Source organism: Diuraphis noxia, unplaced genomic scaffold (assembly GCF_037042655.1).
Source record: "Diuraphis noxia isolate RWA-SAM2 unplaced genomic scaffold, SU_Dnox_SAM2 contig0005, whole genome shotgun sequence".
NCBI classification, from domain to species: domain Eukaryota; kingdom Metazoa; phylum Arthropoda; class Insecta; order Hemiptera; family Aphididae; genus Diuraphis; species Diuraphis noxia.
In genome coordinates, this window is record NW_028301715.1 from 49070522 (window position 1) to 49093483 (window position 22962).

General features: G+C 27.6%; 1 protein-coding gene and 1 pseudogene across 1 annotated transcript in view; one reads left to right on the forward strand and one right to left on the reverse strand.

The window, feature by feature from the left end:
* The window catches only part of LOC107173393 (uncharacterized), a 137611-nt gene that overhangs the window by 13502 nt on the left and 101147 nt on the right, over nucleotides 1-22962 (forward strand). The window lies entirely within an intron of this gene.
* LOC149055459 (uncharacterized) lies at nucleotides 18513-21961 on the reverse strand (annotated as a pseudogene).

A 22962-nucleotide genomic window follows, 5' to 3' on the forward strand; every position in this document is an offset into this window, starting at 1 on the left:
TCTCGAGAGTTTAATGAAAATATCATGTGAGCAAGATATAATTATTAATAATGAAAATGTAATTTTGTTATTTGCAGCTAAAAGTAGTGTTCTAACTAAATGTTTGATTTATTAGTACATGTTTAATACTTATATTGTTATGAAAGGACATAATTATTATTAATACTGTATATTGTATAATATAATATAAAATAAAAGGTTGAATTTTGTTTATATCTTTGTATTTTGTAGTAAGTACTATCGTTGAAGGCAATTCAATATAATTTGTATATTATATATTTATGTTAATTATTACATAGTTGGAAAAAGGAGAAAAAGCTTATAAAAAATAAGAGTGTGTAGAAAATTGTTTGTGAGAGGTTTCAAATTTTATTTGTGGGTTGTGTTGTAGGTGGCGGTGGTGGGTGGGTGGGTGGTTGTTGGAGATTCTTGCCATACATTTAATTTTTTACTTCGGCGCCACTGCGAACAAATGTACGTTTAATTTTAAATACCTAATACTTATTATACCTATTTATCAACAGTATTTACAATTATGCATCAAATTAATTTTGTGTTGATATTATTTTCAGTGGCGTTTATTAGGTATTTTTATACCTAAAACCATCTGTAGGCATACCTACTAATTAATCTGTTGTACGCGGATATACTACATAATCGCATTCCTTAATAATACTAACGTGATCGCTGGGGTAAATTTCAAAGTGCAGTGCAGTATTTTACGTGTTTTAATTTAATAAAGAAACTTTTTTATGGCCATGGGAGTGCTTAGACTCATGCAGACTAACGGTGCAATATAACGCAACTGTCTGCTTTTTTATGACATGATAAAACCTCTTAAATTTCCTCATAAGTGTATATTCACCAAAAAAAACACTGCGATTCACATAATTTAAAAATACTTGAATAAATTCCATTATTTTAAGTATAAAGCACTTTATAACTTTAAATATATACAGTGTCATGGCTACTAAGTACTTAGAAATCATCATATAAATTACTTTAAAAAAATTGTACCAGGAATAATTTTTTTTTCTTAGATGACTTAGAGCTAAGGATAACAATTTTTCAATTACAAGACTTCTAATATAATTTAATATTAAAAGTTACTGTAGTAATAACTAACTTATCAAATCTAAAATTTGATTAGGTTAAACCTAACCTAATCCTTTATACAAATAATGCAATATATTATAATATACATATAATATTATTAAGAATGAATGTAAAACACGTATTGCATATTAAAGAATACAATTAATATAAATGACTATATGGCATCAATAATATTTCTTTATATGCTACATTTCAAAATATTAAAATACATGTAGATTTTTTAAATAATGTACAATATTAGAACTTTGATTATAACTTATAAGCTTTAATTACTTTACTAATAAAAAATGAACACTCACATCAACATTCAAATAATTATAAATATAAATTAACTGTCTAACCTATTACTGAAAAATTGTTAATACTTTATGAATACAGTGACATTTGATGATAATTGATAACATAAATTTCTTGCAATATCTAATGAAAATGATAACATCAATTTTAACAATAAGCACTATATATCATATATTTTTTTTTATTAACTGTAAGTTAATGACTGTAAGTCAGAGACTATTATAGCTCGACAATTAAATAATTTACATGATATAATATTACATTTTACATTAAATAATTATATCGTGTACTTTATACATCAAAATGTGAAATTTCATTCGGTTTATAATAATTGTACATATATTATTATAGTTTTATACGGCCAAAATAAAACAGTATAGCTACCACGTTTATAAGAGTTTCTATTCTCTATAAATCAAGGCAAGTAAACATTAGAATTTATAAGTAAAGACAAGTATTTATACAATGCAAAAACTATATATAATAATAACATAATTTGAATTAATTAATGAAATGATTTCTAAATTGTTTTTACTCATATATTCAATTCAATGAAATATATTAAGAGGATCCTGAGTTCATAGGATGAATTAATCTAATTAATTATCAACATTTAATTCGTGAAATACTTATTATTAGTTACTTTTAAGTAATAAATATTATAATTAAAAAGTTGTGAATGATATTCCCGAATCAAATAAATTAAAAAATATATTTTTAATTTACTAATTCCTCAAAAGAAAAAAAAGCGGGTAAGTCGTGTATGTCGCTCTGCTGTACAGTAGGTTACAAGTGGGTTACTGTAATGGATGGAATTAAATTTGAAGCCAATGATATTATATCATTGTATACAAAAAACGATTCTGAGCGAAGACGGTTTATCTGTCTAGGATATATTATAGATTATTAAACATTTTCAAATCTTAGATTTAAAAAGAAAAACTTTTATGAATTTCTATCTAAGATAATTTGAGCATTGCCGTAATTTTTACGTATTTAGTCAAAATTTGAGCTTTAAATGCTTATAAAAAAAAATCATGCATACGAATTTTTAATATTTTTTAACTTCTATTGTTACAATGTGTTAGAAGCCTTGTATTAAATTTTCAAGCTTTTTACCGAACAAATAAATTTTTATCGATATTTATAGAAAAAAAAAACTAAAAAAGTTGAAAAATTAAAATGTCAGTAAACAGCTCAAAACAAATCTAAATATTTTGAAAATTTTATCAAATATATAAAACACCTATATAAACATTCAGTCAAAATTTCAAGTATCTGCGGTAATTTGTTTTAGAGTTACACCAAAATAAGGAAATCGCTAAAAGTGAAAATCCAATGTTGTAAAAATTTAAATTTCAAATGCTCATAAAAATTTAATTTGAATTTCCGGTGGAATTTTTATTTTTGATAAAGATTGAAAAACTAGTAAGGAATCTTGTATTAAATTTTAAAATCTTAGATTTAAAAAGAAAATTTTTTATGAATTTCTAGCTTAAAATAATTTGTGAATTTTCGTGATTTTTACGTATTTTGACAAAATTCAAACTTTGAATGCTTATAAAAAAAATTGTGACTATGAATTTTTTTTATTTTTCAACTGCTATTGTAACAATATGTTAAGAGCCTTGTATTACATTTTCAAGCTTTTCTGCCTAACAAATAAATTTTTATCGATATTAATTTAAAAAAAACTAATAATGATCGAAAAATTGAAATGCCTATGAATAGTTCAACTTAAGTCGAAATTTTTTGAAAATTGCATGGTGGATAGAATATATTTATATAAACATTAGGTGAAAATTTCATGTATCTATGGTCATTTGTTTTAAAGTTACATCAAAAACCAAAATCGATTTTGTCGAAAAATGAGTGTGCGTACAATTTCCCGTTTTTCCCTTGATTTTTAGTTTGTTTTTCTCAATTATTTAGAAAAGTATTAAGAATTTTTTACTTTTTATCCCCCAAAGTACCAACTAGATTCACTTTCTGATCGAACGAGGTACTGAAGTCAAAAATCGAATCATTTTTACTGCCCCAAAACGTGATGACAGACACAAAAAAAAAAAAACACATCATGGTAAAATCAATACATTCATCGCTCCGCTCAGAATCTAAAACAGTTTCGAATGTTGATTTTTCATGGTGAGATCAAATGTAGGTATATTACTATTATTACTATATAATAAATAGTATACAAGCAACTTAGTTGTCAAACTTGACGTTGTATATTAAATTCCACTAAGATTATATTACATTTTTACCTACTATAAAAAGATTTAATCTTAATTTGTAAACTATAAAATTTTTAGTTCACTACGATGTCGACGGTTGTGTATTAATCTCATTATTCATTACAACCCTCTAATCATCATCCCGTGGAGACAAATGTGTATAATTTACGAACTATAAGAATTAAGAATAAATAAAATAGCCTAAACTCTCCTCTGGGTCCAATATTGATCTGTCTTGCCAATCAGAACTGTGGACTGAGATGAGGTCATCGTCGTCATCACTGCAGTAAATATACATAAATAGATTGTCACTCAAAATATAATTTAACTGGAATGCCGAGGGATATTTAAAGAAAAAATTTGTTCGAATATATTACCCTTCGCTCTGCTCGCCCCTACGCCACAAGTTTCTTGATAAATATTTACGAAGCTACTAAAAAGCTACCCCGGCATGAGACGGCCACAGCGGGAGGACGGAGGTGAGGTAAAGTTTTAGGCCAATAGTTCTTATTTTTCCTTTTCTTTTCTTTATATTATTTTATTCTTAGTTGTCTATACATATATAATGCATTCACGGTAAAAGCACCCTCGAGAATATTCCCGAGAAATGATTTAGGCTCACAGGCTTCTCGAACAACGGGCATTGTTCCTTTTGTGATTAAGCGCTCGCATATATATATATATGTGTGTGTGTGTGTGTGTGTGTATTGTATATCGTATAATAATAACGCGTGTGATGTACACTATAATACATATATAATACGAAGTGGTATTTTTAATGTAAGACAAATGTTTCTTCAGTTCGCTTTTATATAATTTCATGCACTCGAAATACAAATAATTGTGTATATCGCGGAACTACTGTTCATTTTATTTCCAATAACATAACGTAATTTTATGTAATATAAAAATATATATGTTTATTCTTGAATCGACACTATTTATACGTACAATCTATAAATCTCCAATAATAACTATATGGCAGAATTGTTGTTATCATAATTATTATTACAGATATACACGATGTAATACAAAATATACACCATTAGGGGTGGTATAGTTCCGCTCGAAAGTGGGCTTCTCGCGAGCACGAGGCAACCTCATACCAGTCATACCTATGTGCTATGTATATGTTGTATATAAGGGATGTCGGCGTTACGTACCCTGGGTAGGTATATTATATAATATTTATACTTTTAATGCGAATTTTAACTCCCGTATTCGAATAATGTAAATAAGAGACTGTGCGTTTATTGTCACACCCGGGATAAAAGGATTATTTCATGACTTTATGCAAATCAAATGTTAATACTATCATTTTTCCCCTTGGTTTTGCTTTATATAATATTTAAAATTAATATAAACGAATTAACCCTGGCGGTCGGTCCACAAGAAATAAAAACATTTAAAATTAATAACAAATAATTCATGATTTTATACTAACAATTTCGCCGCGATGTTAACACATATATAAATAGGTACTACACATCGGTAAACAACGAAAAAAACTAAACAACAGTCCTTAAAAATAAAGCGCATGTCACTATACAGCTCGAAATGTTGCTGGAGTATAATATATCGTTTACCTATATTATTATCGACACATTATTATGATTTTATAAATCGAATTCAAAATAGGAGTTAGGGAACAAATAATTTTAAAAAGTCATCAATGATCTCAAATAGACTTCATAATAATGAATTTAAATTAGTTTTCAAATGTATAATAATTACGGTATGACTGGTTGAAAAATTGTTTGAAATAACTGACCATTGGCGTGATCTTAAATATAATTTTTTTCTGTTAGCAAAAACAATTATCAATTGGACTTATAAATAATAATAATAATAATTAGAGCCCTGAATTTTATGCATTTGCATATTTTTATTTATTAAATTAAAAAGTTGGTAGGTAGGTAAGACACAAATTTGAATCTTAACCTAATGTGTTGGTATGCAAAATTAAATGTTGTATATTTTTGCATATTTAGAACATTTTTAATTTTTATGCATGTTTTAGCATTTTTCTAAAATATAATGCATATTTATGAAAAAATATTATTAAGTTATTAATATTATTAATACTTGCAGCTCTGTCCTATGTAAAGCCCACGAATGTGAAAAGAAAATACCTTGCTAAAAATCGACAAGTATTTTTATTTGAAAATTTATCCAAGTCTTAGTAGTTAACTGTAACTTTCCAGGTAACTGAAATATTGTATTATAAAAATATACTAAATTTGTTTTAATTGATTTTTGTTCATGAACTTTTATTAAGACGGTGAATGTTCAAAATGCAACACAATAATATATCGTACAAAATACAATTAAATTATATCAACATTTAATACATTTTTTTTGTTCCATATCAATTATTTGATGAATTATAAACATTTTTCAACTAAATAAATTTAATTAAAAAGTATTTTTATTCTCATATTTAAGCATAATATTTAAGTGCATATTTGAACGAAAATCCGTGTACATTTACATCTATATTTCGTACATCTTTATTCCATATAATTCCGGGCTCTAATATTCATAATAATGATAATATTTATAAATCGTCTAAAATCTAATGAATTTAGTGAACATCATAAAATCCGTATATCTGGATACCAAAGACCACAAAAATGCTGTATAACGTCAAAACGTATCGTAAATAATATCTTTTCGGTTCAATATGGAATTTCACAGTTTAGGGTAACACATGTCACATGTGACGTTCTAATTACAACTAACAATTATTATTATAGGTTTAATAGAGTTTTCGATAGTAATATCAAATATTACAGTTGTCTATTTATAATGTAGACGTACACGTATAGAATAAACGTATAACTTATAACTCACTTTAGCTTTAGGCAATAAAGGACCTATAAAAGTTTTGAAGTTTAATAGTCATTGATACGATTTAAATCGTCGTCCTGTAGTGATGTACAGTATATTTTTATTACGGTTATCTCAAAAGCACAATACACGGAATTTTATTTCTTTAATTTTATTTTAAAAATAAATTTGTATTGAATTGTTTAAATTATGTTTTTGAAAAGGCAATATAATTTTAACTATCATCATAGCGAAGAACAATGCTCTAGAAAACCACCATGATGAATTGGAAGTATAATATTGAACAATATTATATAAACATATGACAACATCAAGTTAATAATTTACGGTTATAACTTATAATTGTAATTTGTTATTTGTTATCATAACATTATACAGGTATACTTATATGAATCGAAATTCCATCAGTTAATTAGCTATATTAATGCGCCACTAATTTAATTCTTCTCACCGACCCAGTTAAACTATTATATTGTTTATGTACAATAATGTATTAATATATTTTGTTCGGGATATAATAATATATAGTTGAATAAATTTCTGTTTTGTTACATTCTCTGATATTTTACGTAAAATCACACCACAACTTGCTGTTGATGACGATGAATTCGTAAAGTAGGTCGACATCTTAAATATTATTTCCGGTCTCAACCACGCATATTATTATATGTATAGTAATTTAATTATAATAAAAAAATAATTTTTTTTGACAACAAGTATTTTTTTCTCCACTCCCCGTGCTCCTTTTGCCGCTTGACTATTAGACTGTTGACGTTATACCACAGCCACCTAAGATTTTTAGCGTGTTAAGCACTTATTACCATTGCCGTGGTTTATACGCGTTATACGGTGGTAAAACAATGGTACAAAGCAAATATCATGGAAAGGCGAATACATTTTAATGAAATATTTTATTTTTGAAATACGTTCCCAGTATATATTTTTTAAGATGTTGAGATCGATTCAAGAATTTCGTGAATTTCAAGTTGTAAAAAGAACTCTTGTGGAATTGTATAAGAAAATTTATTATTTGAAGATGGTGCCGAATCTATAGATTTTGAAATACACTCTTAAAACAGTGTAGTATAGTCATTTGTCCAATAACTTTTGTGTACGTTAATAAATCCTGACATTTCTTTACTTTTTTAATTTATGTATGGTTTCTTCAGTCCACTATACTAAATAGTTTATCTTAATATTTTCTAATCAAAACCAAAATGTTTAAGGAAAAAACCTGGGTTACGGTCAACTCGATCAACCGTGTCGAATATGTTTACTAAATATTTCACAGACATTTCGACCGATCGTCTAACACTACAACAGAGATGTCACTAAACCTTACCTATAGACACTTTTATCGGTGACTAGTCGACAATAATACATGCAACTGCAGATATAATTCCGTCGGACATCCGGTAATTTTTCACACGTATAAATCAATCGGGCCTGGTTGCGGGGTCACGTTATCTGCTTCCAACTTTCTTTCTCTCTCTATATTTGAAGGTACAATGATCGATGGCAATATTAAGCACAGCGCACTATCAATTCACAAATATTCAGTTTCTGATGCAGAGTTCGTGTGTACGTTTAGCAATGTCACCGTTTTTAACGGGTTTCACACCTTTATTTAAAACCCAGCAGATCGTGAAATGTGTCTAAAAAACAATCCATCGCCTTTTTCAAGTCCATTTTTTCCTACGTCTGCAGAACACTTACACTGTGCTAATCAAAATGGGTATACAATAATATGCTTGTCGGGTCGACCCGACCTCGGATGGTCGAATATATAGCTTTGGCACATCACAAGCTCATTTACAAAACAAATGCATAATTACGAAATATGATTATAGCGGGTATGGAAACCAAATTCCTACAATTCCATTACGACCACACCCGCGTACTATGTATTATTTATTGGACACCTCCTCCTCCACATCGTATACGGTACCCCTTTCATGTGTCGTCTGCTTTGTGTAAGCAAACATGAGTGTAGGGCGGCATATTATAACGGCAGTCGCACACGTATTTGTAGTCGACAGTTCGGCCGAGTACAATTTCACAAAAATTAACAACATTTACCTTATACCCTGCACCCTGCCTCGTCGGCTCGTCGCGTTTGACAATAAATAACAATATACACGGTTCCAACTAGTTTTGTTCTTTCTTTAGAATAATCTGATTTCCGTATCAACTCAACGGGTAGCCTCTATACGTTTATTATTTTTCTAATTTTGTTTTTCAATTTAAAATAATCAAAATCGTGAGCTATCTATAGATATGTCCTATATAGAAATTAATAGTCATACAACAAAATAAATTATCATCGTAAGTCGGGCGGCGGTTGTGCTGGATATAACAAATTATACATTTATACTTTATAAAAATTATTAATTTTATACCATCGTTTCCAAGTTCTGACTTACTACGCGTTTCATAAATATACACACACAGTTAAAATATAACACTTAATTACTATAATATTGTTCTACAGTGACCGCATCGAGGTACACCTGCTGTTAGAACCAACTTTTTTCCATACTGATCTTATATATACTATATATAGTAATATTATAGCTATTAGCTTAACCTAGTTTCAATTTTGCTACATATGCTTATATCTATTATTTAAGTCTATTAAAGATTAAAACTTACCGAATACGAAGACTTGATGTTTTGTCACTTATTACAAAAAAATGTTTTCGGAATAAAGTTCTTTTACGCGCCTTGCGGATGAAATGAATTTGAAGAAAACGTCTTGGTAAAAGGTTACAAAATGTTCAAATATGCAGTGTAGCCAGATGAAAAAAACAAACAGCGCTACAAATCACTTAATAAATATATTGGTATATACTAATAATATTGTCTTATATATTATATTAATTGATATTTACGACTTGTTTTTGAAGTAAATACTTTTACCATGAAAATATGAAATCACAGTACCGTACTAATATTGTTACCGCGGTATGAGGTATGTTCCAGTGGGTCCAACATTTGGAAATAAGGTAATGGTAAAATGCCATCAAGGGTTTTTTTTGTCAACATTCTGTTCCATACTAGTACTATCAACTATGACGGGCGTCGGCCATCAAATGCCAATCAATGTTTACGAACAGGCAAGCGCGCGATCGAAAAAATGGATCTGCGAATATTATGTGTACCTAACTAATACAAATTTAAAAAATTAAGTTAATAAAATGATAAAACTCGATACAAGTATTTACTGTTTACATACGTTTATTGTACATGTGATTCGAGTGTTTACTATTTAATCATATGCTCAGCGTCAAAAATATTATCGACAAAGAAAACAATAAGAAGGTATAGATTTTATTTCGAATTACATTCAGTGTTGAAAAATACGTAATTATAACCTATATATAGTTATTAGTTTTAATTCTAATAAGGTCTAAGGATTAAGTATTGCAATAACCAATACAGGTGTAATATAATGTTCCTTGGACTTATATTATTATATAATTATTATGTTTAATGTTTATAAATATAATATATAAATTATAAAGTGATTGAATACTATTGAATACAATTAATTGAAAAAGAGGATGAGTGTGGGAGGAGGTATGGTACATTACCTAGCTAGTCTTCTTTAAAAATTCAGGTACCTACAAACATTTTTTGTTTGATTTTTCTTTTCACAATTCAAGCGCTGCATTATTATTTAGATATGTTATATACCTTCCTATACATTATTTTTTATAAAACCTCAGAGGACATTTATATATTGTCGGTATATAATGGCGATGATACACAACCTTGGGCGGCAGAATTGCTTAAGTTAATCGCTTTTCAATCATCGTTACGTGAACGTAATGCACCCACCAGTGGCGGTTATAAGGGGGGGCGATAGGTGGATCGCCCCCCTGGTCCGTGTTTTTTTATAATAAATTATAATTGAAATTTTATAGTAAATTATTGAAAGAACTATTAATCATGGTACTATTTTTTTGTGTTTCTAATTTATAGAAATAGTATCAGCAATTTGTAAAGTTGTCTTGCGCAATATAATTAATACAGTATATTTTTAAATAATTGTAGTACATTTTATTAATTTTTGTTATTATAGTATATGTACGTACTACCTAGTACCTACGTAATAATGTTATTCGGAAAGTTGTGTGCCATTGTTTATATATGTATATATATATATGGCTGCTAGGAATAATCTCAATAATGTAATAGATTTCCCATTCTGATATTACGATAATTTTAAGAGGACGCTACACCCGTATGTGTTGTCTCCGTCTTACAAGTGCGTAACATTGCAAAAACTGTTTCGCGCGGTAAAGAACCGAGAAAGATACAATTATAACTAAGAAACGATATGTTCACCACATAAAAAGGAGAATTTTGACTGTGCAATATGGTTTTAATTTTTTCGATATCATTTATACAAAAAAAAATTCTTATTGTTTTATAATATATTAATTTTGTGTTTTTTAAGCATGAATAACTTTTTTGTAGTTCGGATATCGAAAAAATAAAAACGATATTGCACAGACACAATCCTCCTTTTTATGTGGTGAAAATTTCGTTTCTTAGTTATAAGTTATAACTATATCTTTCTCGGTTCTTTCCCGCGTGAAACAGTTTTTGCAATGTTACGCACTTGTAAGACGGAGACAACACATACGGGTGTAGCGTCCTCTTAATATAAATCTAAAAATATAATAAACGCTATATACTCATAAACTCACAAATATTATTACACGTTTTGCTGAACAAAAAAAAGACATAATATGCTTGTATTTTAGATTTTTATTATTACAATGGTTGATTAACTGTGCATCTGTGATTATACTTTTTTTTATTTAATTATAAGTACAAGGTGAACCTATTTTGGATTATTTCAAAATATTGAGGAAAAATTCCAACGACTCATTATTGTTCTATGAATTTTATAATTTCCGCCCCCCCCCCCTTAAAAGTCAGTTATAACCACCACTGGCACCCACGCACCTCCATTCGGAAAATTCACTTCGACGGGACAAGTTAAAAGTAAAAATAAATTGGAAAAAAGCGGATGTCGAAATGCGCTACTTTCTGACAGATCCATTTCGTTTATATTGTCGCACGTGGCCGTTCGCAGTAAAACGAAATATTTTCTCGAAATATAATATATTATATACACTTGGATATAAGTTATAGTTAGATAGTGCATATTATATGTTGTATACCTAATACCTATATACAATATACATATATTATATACAACTACAATATTATAATGTAATACAGTCTACGTAACGATAACCATATAATACCTACGTTTCGTCGAAAACGGAATATCCTGTATAAAACTGAACGCACGTTTTCCGAATGAAATCCTGTTAAAATTATATTTTATATTTTTTTTTATCGCGTCCGGCTAATACGACAAATCATGTTTTTACCTCTGGTATAAATAATAATAAATTCACTACCTACATGTAGATGGTTTATAGCCTTATAGGTACATATATTAATTTAAAATACCTACTGCAAGGGCTCCTGGGACCCCATCCACGAATTTTCATTTTACCAAGTAGGTACCTATACTCAGTAATATTGTTCAAAATTCGCGTATATTTACTTAGAATTTAGATTAATTAAAATCCTGAACAAAGTTCAAAGGCGCAGACTTGGCCGGCAACGATTGACCAGCTGACGGGGCCCTATGGACGCGTGTTGATTATCATGTTGAAAAAGAGACCCCTTAAGGTCTTAGAAGACCAAGCACCACTGAGAATTGAGATTTTGTCTGTGATCGTTATTATATCCGAATCCAATGGTAGTCATCAACAATCGTAATTAAATCAAACTCAAAAATGTAATTCAAATGTGTGTTTATACTTAGTCCTAATCACAATATCACTATATTATGGTCAGAAGTCATAACCAACACGCGCGTTATTTATTATGAAACTATACATGTACAGTATAATAGGTACTATTATTAATCATACGCTATAACGGTAAAATCATTACATAGGTACATATAGTTGATGGTATATAGTATGATACCATAATTATTGTTATCGTGTAACTTTTCCGAACTCTGCAATCGTAATATTATAATATAATGTATTATGATAATCGGTTTTCGATCATTATTGCGTATTTCACTCGATCTGTAGAATGTTACCGATATTATCCCTACATGTAATAATGGACTTGTATATTAACCGCGGTCGGTGCCTCGGTGGTGCGCCCCATAACCACCCAGCGATATAATATATTAATAAACGTACCAGCTCGGATATCCTAAAAACCGGAAATGATTAGGGACGATACCATTAATCATTACCATCGCGGTTTCCACCGCTATAATAATAGTATATTACCTATACAGAATAATATAATGTGCACCTATAATAGAGAAGGTACGTCGTACGTGTGTTGGTTAGAATATTATGTAGGTAGAATATAACTGTATCGTATCAAATTATCTAAATTTTAACACATACACGACAATACATAGGTAACATGGCTTAGCCAGGGAGGGATTGGATATTTTACTCCCTCAAACCCATTGCCCTTTTTATCCTAGTAAATATATTATTTATCTTTGTAAACTGTAAAAAACTTAGTTTAATTTATACTTAACCCCCTCCGCTTTCATAATCCCTGCCACACCACACACTAATTGCAGTAGCTTATTAATACAACAATATGAAATGACAATAACAATAATTATTAATAATTGTAATTAAAATTAAAATTCGATTGATGGATTGTAGCCAATATTTTTTTCCTATACAAAAACATAGTATTTCTTTTAAAGCTGATGTACATTGTTTAAAAAAAGTAGATATTTTTAAATATAGATTGCTCTTTCGAAAGAATTGAAAAACAATATTCCCGAAGACGGTGGAAGAAAATTTTATTTTAAGACATGATGAAAGTATAGTTTGTTTAAATGTATATTTGTACATCAAAAGTATACATTTTTTTTCAGTTGTCGACGGTAATACGATATTTTCTTGCTTATTCAACTATCTGTCAATATTAGTTAATCGGATTGGCACGTTCATATTGAAAAATCTAATTTCCTCTGAGAAAAACAAAAAGAAGTTATTTTTATACTATATAATATAGGTATCAGACACTTGTCGACGATATTTTTATAAAAAACAACAGGGTAGACCGACCGCCACGTAAGAACTTAAACGAAACAAAAAAACTATTCACGTATTATTATAACCTTTCACTTTTATACGATTTTATCAAAGTGGTGCAACACAATAATATTATATATTGTTTTATTGATACGACGTGCAATGTGCGAATAAAAGACTGGTAACCGGTAGGTAGGTATTGACGGTATTGTATGTATCTAATATGTAAGCTACGCAACTTTGAAATATTTCTTATTCCATGCCTATGGGTATTAAATATAACTGATGTACACCACTCGAGTTTGAAACGGCCTTTTGAGGTGGTCTCATCTATATTTTATGTTTTGTACGCGTTTTGTACACGTTATTAATATTATATTAGATCATGATTTGAAAATATTATATCCGTTCAACGACAGCACCTGTGAGGGTGACTTGTATTTATTATCTTGATGTATAGGTGTAATTTCGCGTTTTAGTATTCATACGGCAATTCGAATGGGAAATGTTACCACTTTCCAGAATCGCGTGCGAGCCAGTGGCGTACCTGTGAAACATTTTTAAGGGGGGTATAAATTAATTACACAATTTTTAATGGTTATAAATTATAATATAATCTGAAACTGTACTATAAATTATTGTCAAATAGGTACTTAAAACATGAATCATATAGGTACTACATTGATAAGTTATATCAAACACGATTTTAATCAACGAAAATTAAAAATATTTATTATTTACATTATTTAAGCTGGACAATGAATTTGCATTATGACATCAAACAACTTTTCGGGGAAGGAGGCAAATGCCCCTGTTGCCCCACAGGTACGTCACAGAGGCGAGTAAGATGTAGTGTTCATATGACGGCTGTTGACTTGAATCAACAACATGCGTAACGATGTGTGAGGTCTGCGTTCTGCAAATTGAAACAAATTTATTACTGTCCTCTTACAACTAGTGTGGTATTTTTCAACGACCCGATAGAATGTATGTATGCGTGATGCCAACTAATAATAGTATACGATTTTCAGGAAAGTTCAGAGGTCGAATATAACGATTTCACTTATATACATACATACTAGTACACTAGCTCAGGAAAATGGGAAATATTAAGTAGTAGATATGGTTTTTTTTTAAATTTTCGTTTGAAATAAGCAATCCATACAAAAAAAAGCGGGTAAATCATGGATATCGTTCTGATGTACAGTAGGTTACAAGTGGGTTATACTATAATGATTAATGGATAGAATTAAATTTGAATCCAATGATATTATATCATTGTGCACGAAAAACGATTCTGAGCGGAGATAGTTTATCTGTCTAGGATATATTATAGATTATTAAACATTTTTAAATCTTAGATTCAAAAAGTCACTCAAATGTTTTGAAAATTGTACCATGTCTAGGTAAGGATAATATAAGTAAAAAACCCAAATCTCAAGTTTTTACGAATGTTTTCAACCGAATTACAACAAAAAACTCTCAATATTAAAATGTCTATAAATAGCTCAAAATGGCTAAAATTTTCCGAACTTAAAACCGTAAGTAACAAAATCCAAAATACAGCAAAAAAGATCTCTTGTAATTTTTCATTTCAAGCAAAATTTCTGATAGAAAATGTCGTCCATAATTATTTAATATTATAATATTATATATTTTATATATAAAATCGTAAAATCGTACGTTTTTTCTCTTTTAACCGCTTTTATTTCGAGTACCGTTTCGAAAATCGAAAAATAACCTATGGTACCAGCTCAAGAACAGTTTCCTTCTAGTTAACCTTTCAGAAAAAATGCTATACTTGATACTTTTGAGCAAGTTTAGAAGGAGAAAGTGTTTACAGAATAAAAAAGAAAAAGAACTAAACAACTTGTAAAACCAATACATTCCTCACTTCGCTCAGAATCTAAAATTTACAATAGTCTTAAGACAAAATATATTAAATATATGCTATATTCATGAAATTGGTTGATAAAGGAGTCAGCAATTAGAGAAACTCGTCTAGATAATTTTTTTTTTAAATTTAGGACCTATATATAGTTCCTCATGATCATTCTACAAAAAATTATAAAATCAATGATTAACATACGTTTAAAAAGTGTACAAACATTAAGTTTTATAAATTAAATTATGAATTCATTGTACTCAAGTATAATATTTCAATTTCATAAATGTGAACTTTACAATTATTTATTTATCAAATATTTAATTTTAAACTTAATCACTAACTGAATTTAAAATTAACATTATATTTTTTAGCTCTGTTAAAAAAAAAGGTTATAATTCCCTACTCACAAATTAAGTACATATTTACATATTTAATTGGATATTAAATCACATTTATTAAAAATAAAATTATTAATTAGTAAAAGCATATATTTTTCAATATTTTAAATTTCATATTATTTGCATTTATACCTCAAATAAAATATAGTTAGGATAACTCAACACATAAGGGTATAGTAATATATTATACTATAGTAATTGCTCAGCTAGACAAAAACGAATTGCTAGTGATTGGCACTAAGATTAAATTATCGGTTTCTTAATTTCAGTTATTGGTAAGTACTAGGTTCCACCTTTAAATTGTTTATTTAATTTAGTTAGTAGTACTTGCCAATATTATTTAGGTAAATAAAAATAAAATTTTACTTAAAAGATATATTTACTTATTATAATTTAAAAGTATATTTATGTATAGTTTAAATAGAATATTTCTAAAAAATAAAATTTTATCAGCCTTTGAAACTTCAAATTCAATAGAAGTAAATTAATTATTTCATAAAATTTCATAATTATTGGTAGGTATTTAAATTCATTGCATATTATACTTATTAACTCTAACACACTTTATTTTGATAATGGTTTTTTTTTTTTTTTTTTTTAATGATATGTTTAATAATAAAAACAGTGAAATAAAATCAATCACAATTTGTTTTTATAATAATATGTATAAGAATAAAAACCAACTTAGTATTTCTTTAGATTCTTCGGCTGATTATTGATTGATAGTATTTGGTATGCTTTAAATATATATTTTTTTATAGAAGTCGTTGTAGTAGAAGATGTTTAAATAAAATTAAGTATGAGTAGAACAAATCAATCGAAGCATGACAAAAAATCGGTAAGACAAAGTTTAAATAATAAATTAAGCACTGCTGTCAGAGAAGTATTAATACTGTAAATAATTATGTAACGAGTACTTACGAGTATATAACTGCAACCACCACCGTTATTCTATGCGTCGTATTATCGGTTTTAAAAGCACACTTGCAAACGATTTTCCTCTCAGTAATCGCATTATACAAGACGCGCTTCAGCGTTGTTTTTTTTTTTTAATAAAATCTGACATTTCGTTAAAAATTATTTGTCATTCCTCATATAGTATTAAGACCATTCTCAAAGACCTAATTACAAAAGACCCGCACGGATAACGCATTTTGTATTTATGCGCGCTCCAGCTGAAGACATAAGCGCCAAAACTAGATAAGAAAAAATACATCGTATCTTACAAAAGCGCTGATAAATCCCAGATATCAGTGTGCTAAGCGCACTGTGCTTCATTCCTTATTCAGAACTATCACAGAACTATATCGTTTAAAGGCGCTATACATGTCGACAAATATTTTATAATGATAGAGAGTCAAAGTTTTTGTATTGTAGCATTATAAATTTAAAGCATTATTTAGAGTACCTACCTACGTTGTAACTTCTAAGTATTTCCGTAATTTATACTGTACACTTGGATAATGAAAATTAATTTTATAAAACAATTACCTGCGAATTGAAGCGTTTTGTTCAATGAAAAAAACCGTAAATTTTTTCGATCATACTAATATTATGTTATGAGTTATTGACGATTTTGAATATTAGAGCAATCAGCAAATCATAATTTAATATTAATAGGTACATGATATTATATGTACCTATTTCTATTTTCTAATAGTAAAATAATAAATTACCCTTCACATACTTACTTATACAGTTATACCGCTTATATAGTTCGTGTAATTTTTATATAATAGCCAATAGGTAATAACAAAATATTTATCGATTAATATTAATACATAATGGACGTGGAATTACATTATGGTAGGTATCAGATTTTTCATCTATGTTTGACAGTCATTATTAAAAAAATAATAAACGGTTTTTGGCGGGAAAGGGTTATGAGTCAAATTAAGATTTTTCAGGAAGCAAAAAACACTTAACTATTTACTTATTTTTATTATTTTTATATGCACTTTTTGATTTTTCACACAAAATAACAATAAATTAGAACATAAATTATTAAACAGGTGTTTATAAATGATATAAATGACTTTTGCACAAGATATTTTAAAATATATTGACTTATATATTTTAATGCATTGATTTAATATCTACTTTTGAGCATATGAATTTCAATACTATTTGTAAAAAAAGTAATTAGATCTGATAATATTTTTTTTATATACATATTATATTATTAACTGCGATTAAAAATATAATTGAATAAAAACAAATAAAAACCTTTTTCAGAAAAAAAAATGTTGAGTTTATTAATTATTGATAATAATAAAAAAAAAAAATTGTACTTACAACATATTGTTTATAATAATATTTAATATCTTAAAAGTATTAAAAATTTAAGATTAAATAGCTACGTCAAATCTTTACTTTAGGAATAACATAAAATTAAAATTATAGCAATTGATGAAAAGTTAAAATATAATACTCATAATAATAAAATATGTATAGTATTATTACCAAGTATGTATTCATACCTAGTTAATATTTTAATTATATTAAAAAATAAAACCTTAATTTTTTTTTGAAATTCATACTTTAGGAATGTAATAATATTTTTGTATAAATAATAAAAAATGAAAAAAAAATAATAAATAATCTCGTACTCATCATCTTCATTTGACACAATAGGATCATTTATGTTTTTCTTGGTTTTTAATTTAATAAAAAAGTCATGAAATAATGAATTGTAATAATGATGGTAAAATAGTAAATCCTTTTTCTCAATAGTTATTGGTTAATCATTATTATAAGGTATGTGTATAGTTGATAATGAGCTTTTAATAGCATTACTACGAAATAAATTCTAACATTTAAATACTGCATCTTTTTAAAATTAATTTTTGTATTATACCAAATTTTTATCACTCTTTTTGTAACTGAACCACGTGACATTTAATAATCAAAACAACTGTTCAGTAGTTTTTAAACTGATGTTTGGATTTTAGAAGCTTACCTACTAAATTAAGCCCAATCATGATGGTTGATAGGAGATGAAAAAGTTTCTTGGCTTTTTCTATGCATGCACGGTTAGTCACACTCTATTCACATAGGTATGTCTCAATACCATGCATTTGTGGTCTATATAATAAACAATCTATAAATTCTATGACGAGTATTTTGTCTTGCTGTCCCAAAAAGCCAAGCACATTGCCATAAACATAGTATTTTTTTTTTTTGTCCAGGACAGAAACTACTGTACATTACAACATGGAAAATATTTGGTTTGTAGATTTGAAAAGTAATGGAAAACACGAAACCCAACATCGTTGGCATCTCTTTTGTCCATAGTTTCATTTCAAATATATAACAATATGCCTAAGAAGTTAAAATATTATGTATTTTTAGATTAAAATTAAACATCCATAGTTGTCTTTTATAAAAAGCCACAGACATTTCCAAGTTGGGAGTTGGAAGGCATTGCTGAAAATTAAATGCTACAACACATTTATTATTAGCAACTAAACTTGATCCTTTCCTTTTTGATTCTTATGCATCTTCTGTTTCTTCATGGTGCTTATTTCTTTTAATTATCAATTCAGTGTTAGTACATCTGTTGTTGACAATTTGTATATTAAGGCTGTCACATTGGGAAGAAGCGTCACTTGAATATTTTTAACAATTTATTGTACAACCAATGACTAATAGACTCATTTATAGTTTTCTTATAATTGTCATATGCCAATTGCAGAATGAAATAAGAAGGCAAATATCTTTTGACAATCTTCTTCCTACAATAATGGCATTCATAAGATGGCATCAGATTAATATAATAATACATTTAATCAGTAGATTTTTCTTATTTTAGGTGTACATTGATATCTTTTATTTAAAGTAATTTTTTGAGCAAGAAGTTAAAGTTTTTATGTATTTATTTGTTAAAAAATATTTTGATGTTTCTCCGAATATATTAAAAACATAACTTACAAATAATTACCATTTCATTATCTTTTGGAACATAATATTGGTAAGTCATCTGTCTATTTTTTTGTTTTTCTAGAGTGTGGTTCTCTTTCTACTTACCTACTGCTTTTTAGTTGGTCTTTTAGACCAAAATCTCTTTTAGAGATTAGATATATGTATATTGTATATTATGTTGTTCCCCTATCATATAATTTCATCGACCAGTAGGTAAATACCAAATAATATTTATTGTAAATTCTAATTAATTTTAATCTTACATCTTAATCTACAGTCAGTTAAAGGTCTAAAATCTAAATATACGACCATGAACTAGCTTTCTTTTATTAGTAATATATTTTTCCCCATAATTTCTTTTCTCTTTTGTCTTAAAAGTCTAGTGTTTCCCTTTTTACTAATTTTATTTTTCTGATACTACCTGCTATAAATTAAAACATTCCCATTACTTTCAAGATTTCCAATATTTTCAACAATTTCAACAGATTCAATATTTTCAATACTCATAACAAAATTTAAAACACAGTACACACATTCAACATTAATATAAATAAGATTGTTAAAATTATATAAATATAAATACAGTTATTATAAAACGATAAAATATCTACTAGGCAGAATTTATGAACATTTAAAAAAGAAAAGCTATTATTATATAATTCATAAATAGAAGTTAATAAAAATGAATTGTCTTAGGTACAGCTTTTAAATTTATTTTACTTTAAGGAGTGGTAACCTAACCTTATGTAATGGAAATGAATAAAAGTTAATTAATTGTTAAAAATCAAAGCTATTTTAACAGTGTCGATAGATTTACAAAAACATGCTTAGATGAATAAAATTAGTGATAAAGTAGGTAAACTATATAATAATATAATATTATCAACATAGAAAAAATATGGATTGTCAAAGAGTACATTTTCTTATACATTAAAATGTGTTAAGTTTCATAATTCTTTTCAATTAAACTACAATAGGTATAAATAATTAATATCTGGTACAAAAACAAGCTCTGGTGCTCCTAATATTACATTAACAAGTCCCGAATTGAAGTGGCAAACTACCGAGAAAATATTGGTGGGCCGCACAAAAAAGAAGATCAATTGTAAATGTTTAGGCAATTATTTTATAAAAAAAATGTAAATACATTTATTTACCTTGGTACACTACGTACAATCTAGGTGAATTTAAAAATGTTTATTTGAAAATGGGTCTTTTAGCGTTTTAGGGTTGGTTAAAAAACTAAAACTCGGTGGGTTGATACCTTACCTATGTGGCACTGCATTAACATCATCATCTTTGTCAAATGTCTCTTCTCTTAATATTTCAAAATCTTCTCAATTTAATGAAATCATATTACCATTATTATTTTTGTGTTCATTTTATTAAAAAAGTGCGTAGATATACACATTTCTAAAATTATTTTTTTTAAATATCATTTAATTATTCAAATCAATAATATTGTAATTTAAGTTTAAACGTTTTAAAATATTTACTGATTTAAATATTAATTTTTGAAAATACATGACTATTATCATTGACATCAGCAAAAGTTGCAACTTGCAACCTTTGTTTGAATGGTTACATTGATTATTTTGGTTCTAATTAACAAATAAAATGATAGTTAAATACTTGGGTATACATAAGGTATAATGATTATAAGTGTACATGGAAAATAAAATCTTACATTTATATTAGAATTCAAAGCAACATTAAATTGCGTTGTAATGGTAATGTTATGATGGTTGACGTTGACTGCTCTTTGGCATCATTAACATCTAGGTAGATATTTGAATATAAAAATTCATAATTAATATACTTATTATATACTTATGGAGTATATAATAATAAACTTTGTCAAACGTTAGCCAGTGGCCTTCGCTGCCGAGGCTTATTCTAATAAAAAATAATAATAATAATAATAATGAAATTTAATAATTTTAATTATAATAAAAAAATTGAATACCTACTAACATTTTTTAAATGGTAGATTTCTTACTAAATATTAAGCTAACTAGGTAACATATTCTCTTCAGTTTTTATTAATTTCCATGTGTTATGTTTGTATCTAATAATATAGCATATTATATTATCAAAATACTTACTTTTTGACGTGGTTAGACATTGTGATTGTTTGGATATTTAGACATCATCTCCCTCAATATCATTTAATTAAAACGATAATAACAACTAGGTAAGATAAACTCGAAAACATATTTAATTATACTTTATCACCTAGTTAGAAGTTATATTACCTATAAAGACGAACGAATTAATAAATAATTACAAAAACTTTGTACCTAAGACACTAAAAAAAAAAAATTTTTTCCTTTTTCTTACAAAATACAAAATATTTTTTTATTATTTTTTTTTTTTTTGATATTTCCCCATTCTCACGTCCGCACGTATAAATAGCGCGATAACAGTAACACATAGGTAAATTACAGTGCCACCAAACGATGCGGCGTAAAAACTCTTGTAAAATTAATGTATAAACTCAAATTATACAAAAAATGACAGTAAGTTATACCACCTTATACCCTTTCTCACCAAAACCGTCCAAATATGGCGTTGTCTCCGTCTTACAAATTTATTGTACAAGACAAGACGTGTACAACAACTACAAGTCTACAACATTGCAAAAACTGTTATGCGCGGCAAAAACTATAACTCATCTGTATTTTTAGTAGAATCACCAAAAGGCCAAAATCTACAACGCATATGGAAGAACTTTATCTATGTTGTAGCTTTATTAATTTTTTGATAGCACTAAGCAATCATTTTTAATAATTTAATGAAAAAAATCTAATGCTTTCAAACTGATCACGTTCATTGTATTAATATCATACAAATAATAAAAAGGCTACCACACAATTTAATAAGTTATTTCCTATGCGTTGTGGAATTTTGGTAATTTTAATATACAAATACAGAGGTCCCGCGTAAGTCGCAGGAAAAAAAATCTCATTACCGAGCAAAAGATCAACGATGATTTCAGTGACGACGGACATCAAATAAATACATGCGATATGGTATTATATAGTATGTATTTTTATTGTAATATCCGTATTATTGTTATAAAAATGTGATCATACCATGCACATAACGTTCGAAGAGTGAAATCTGCAAAACCAATACACATC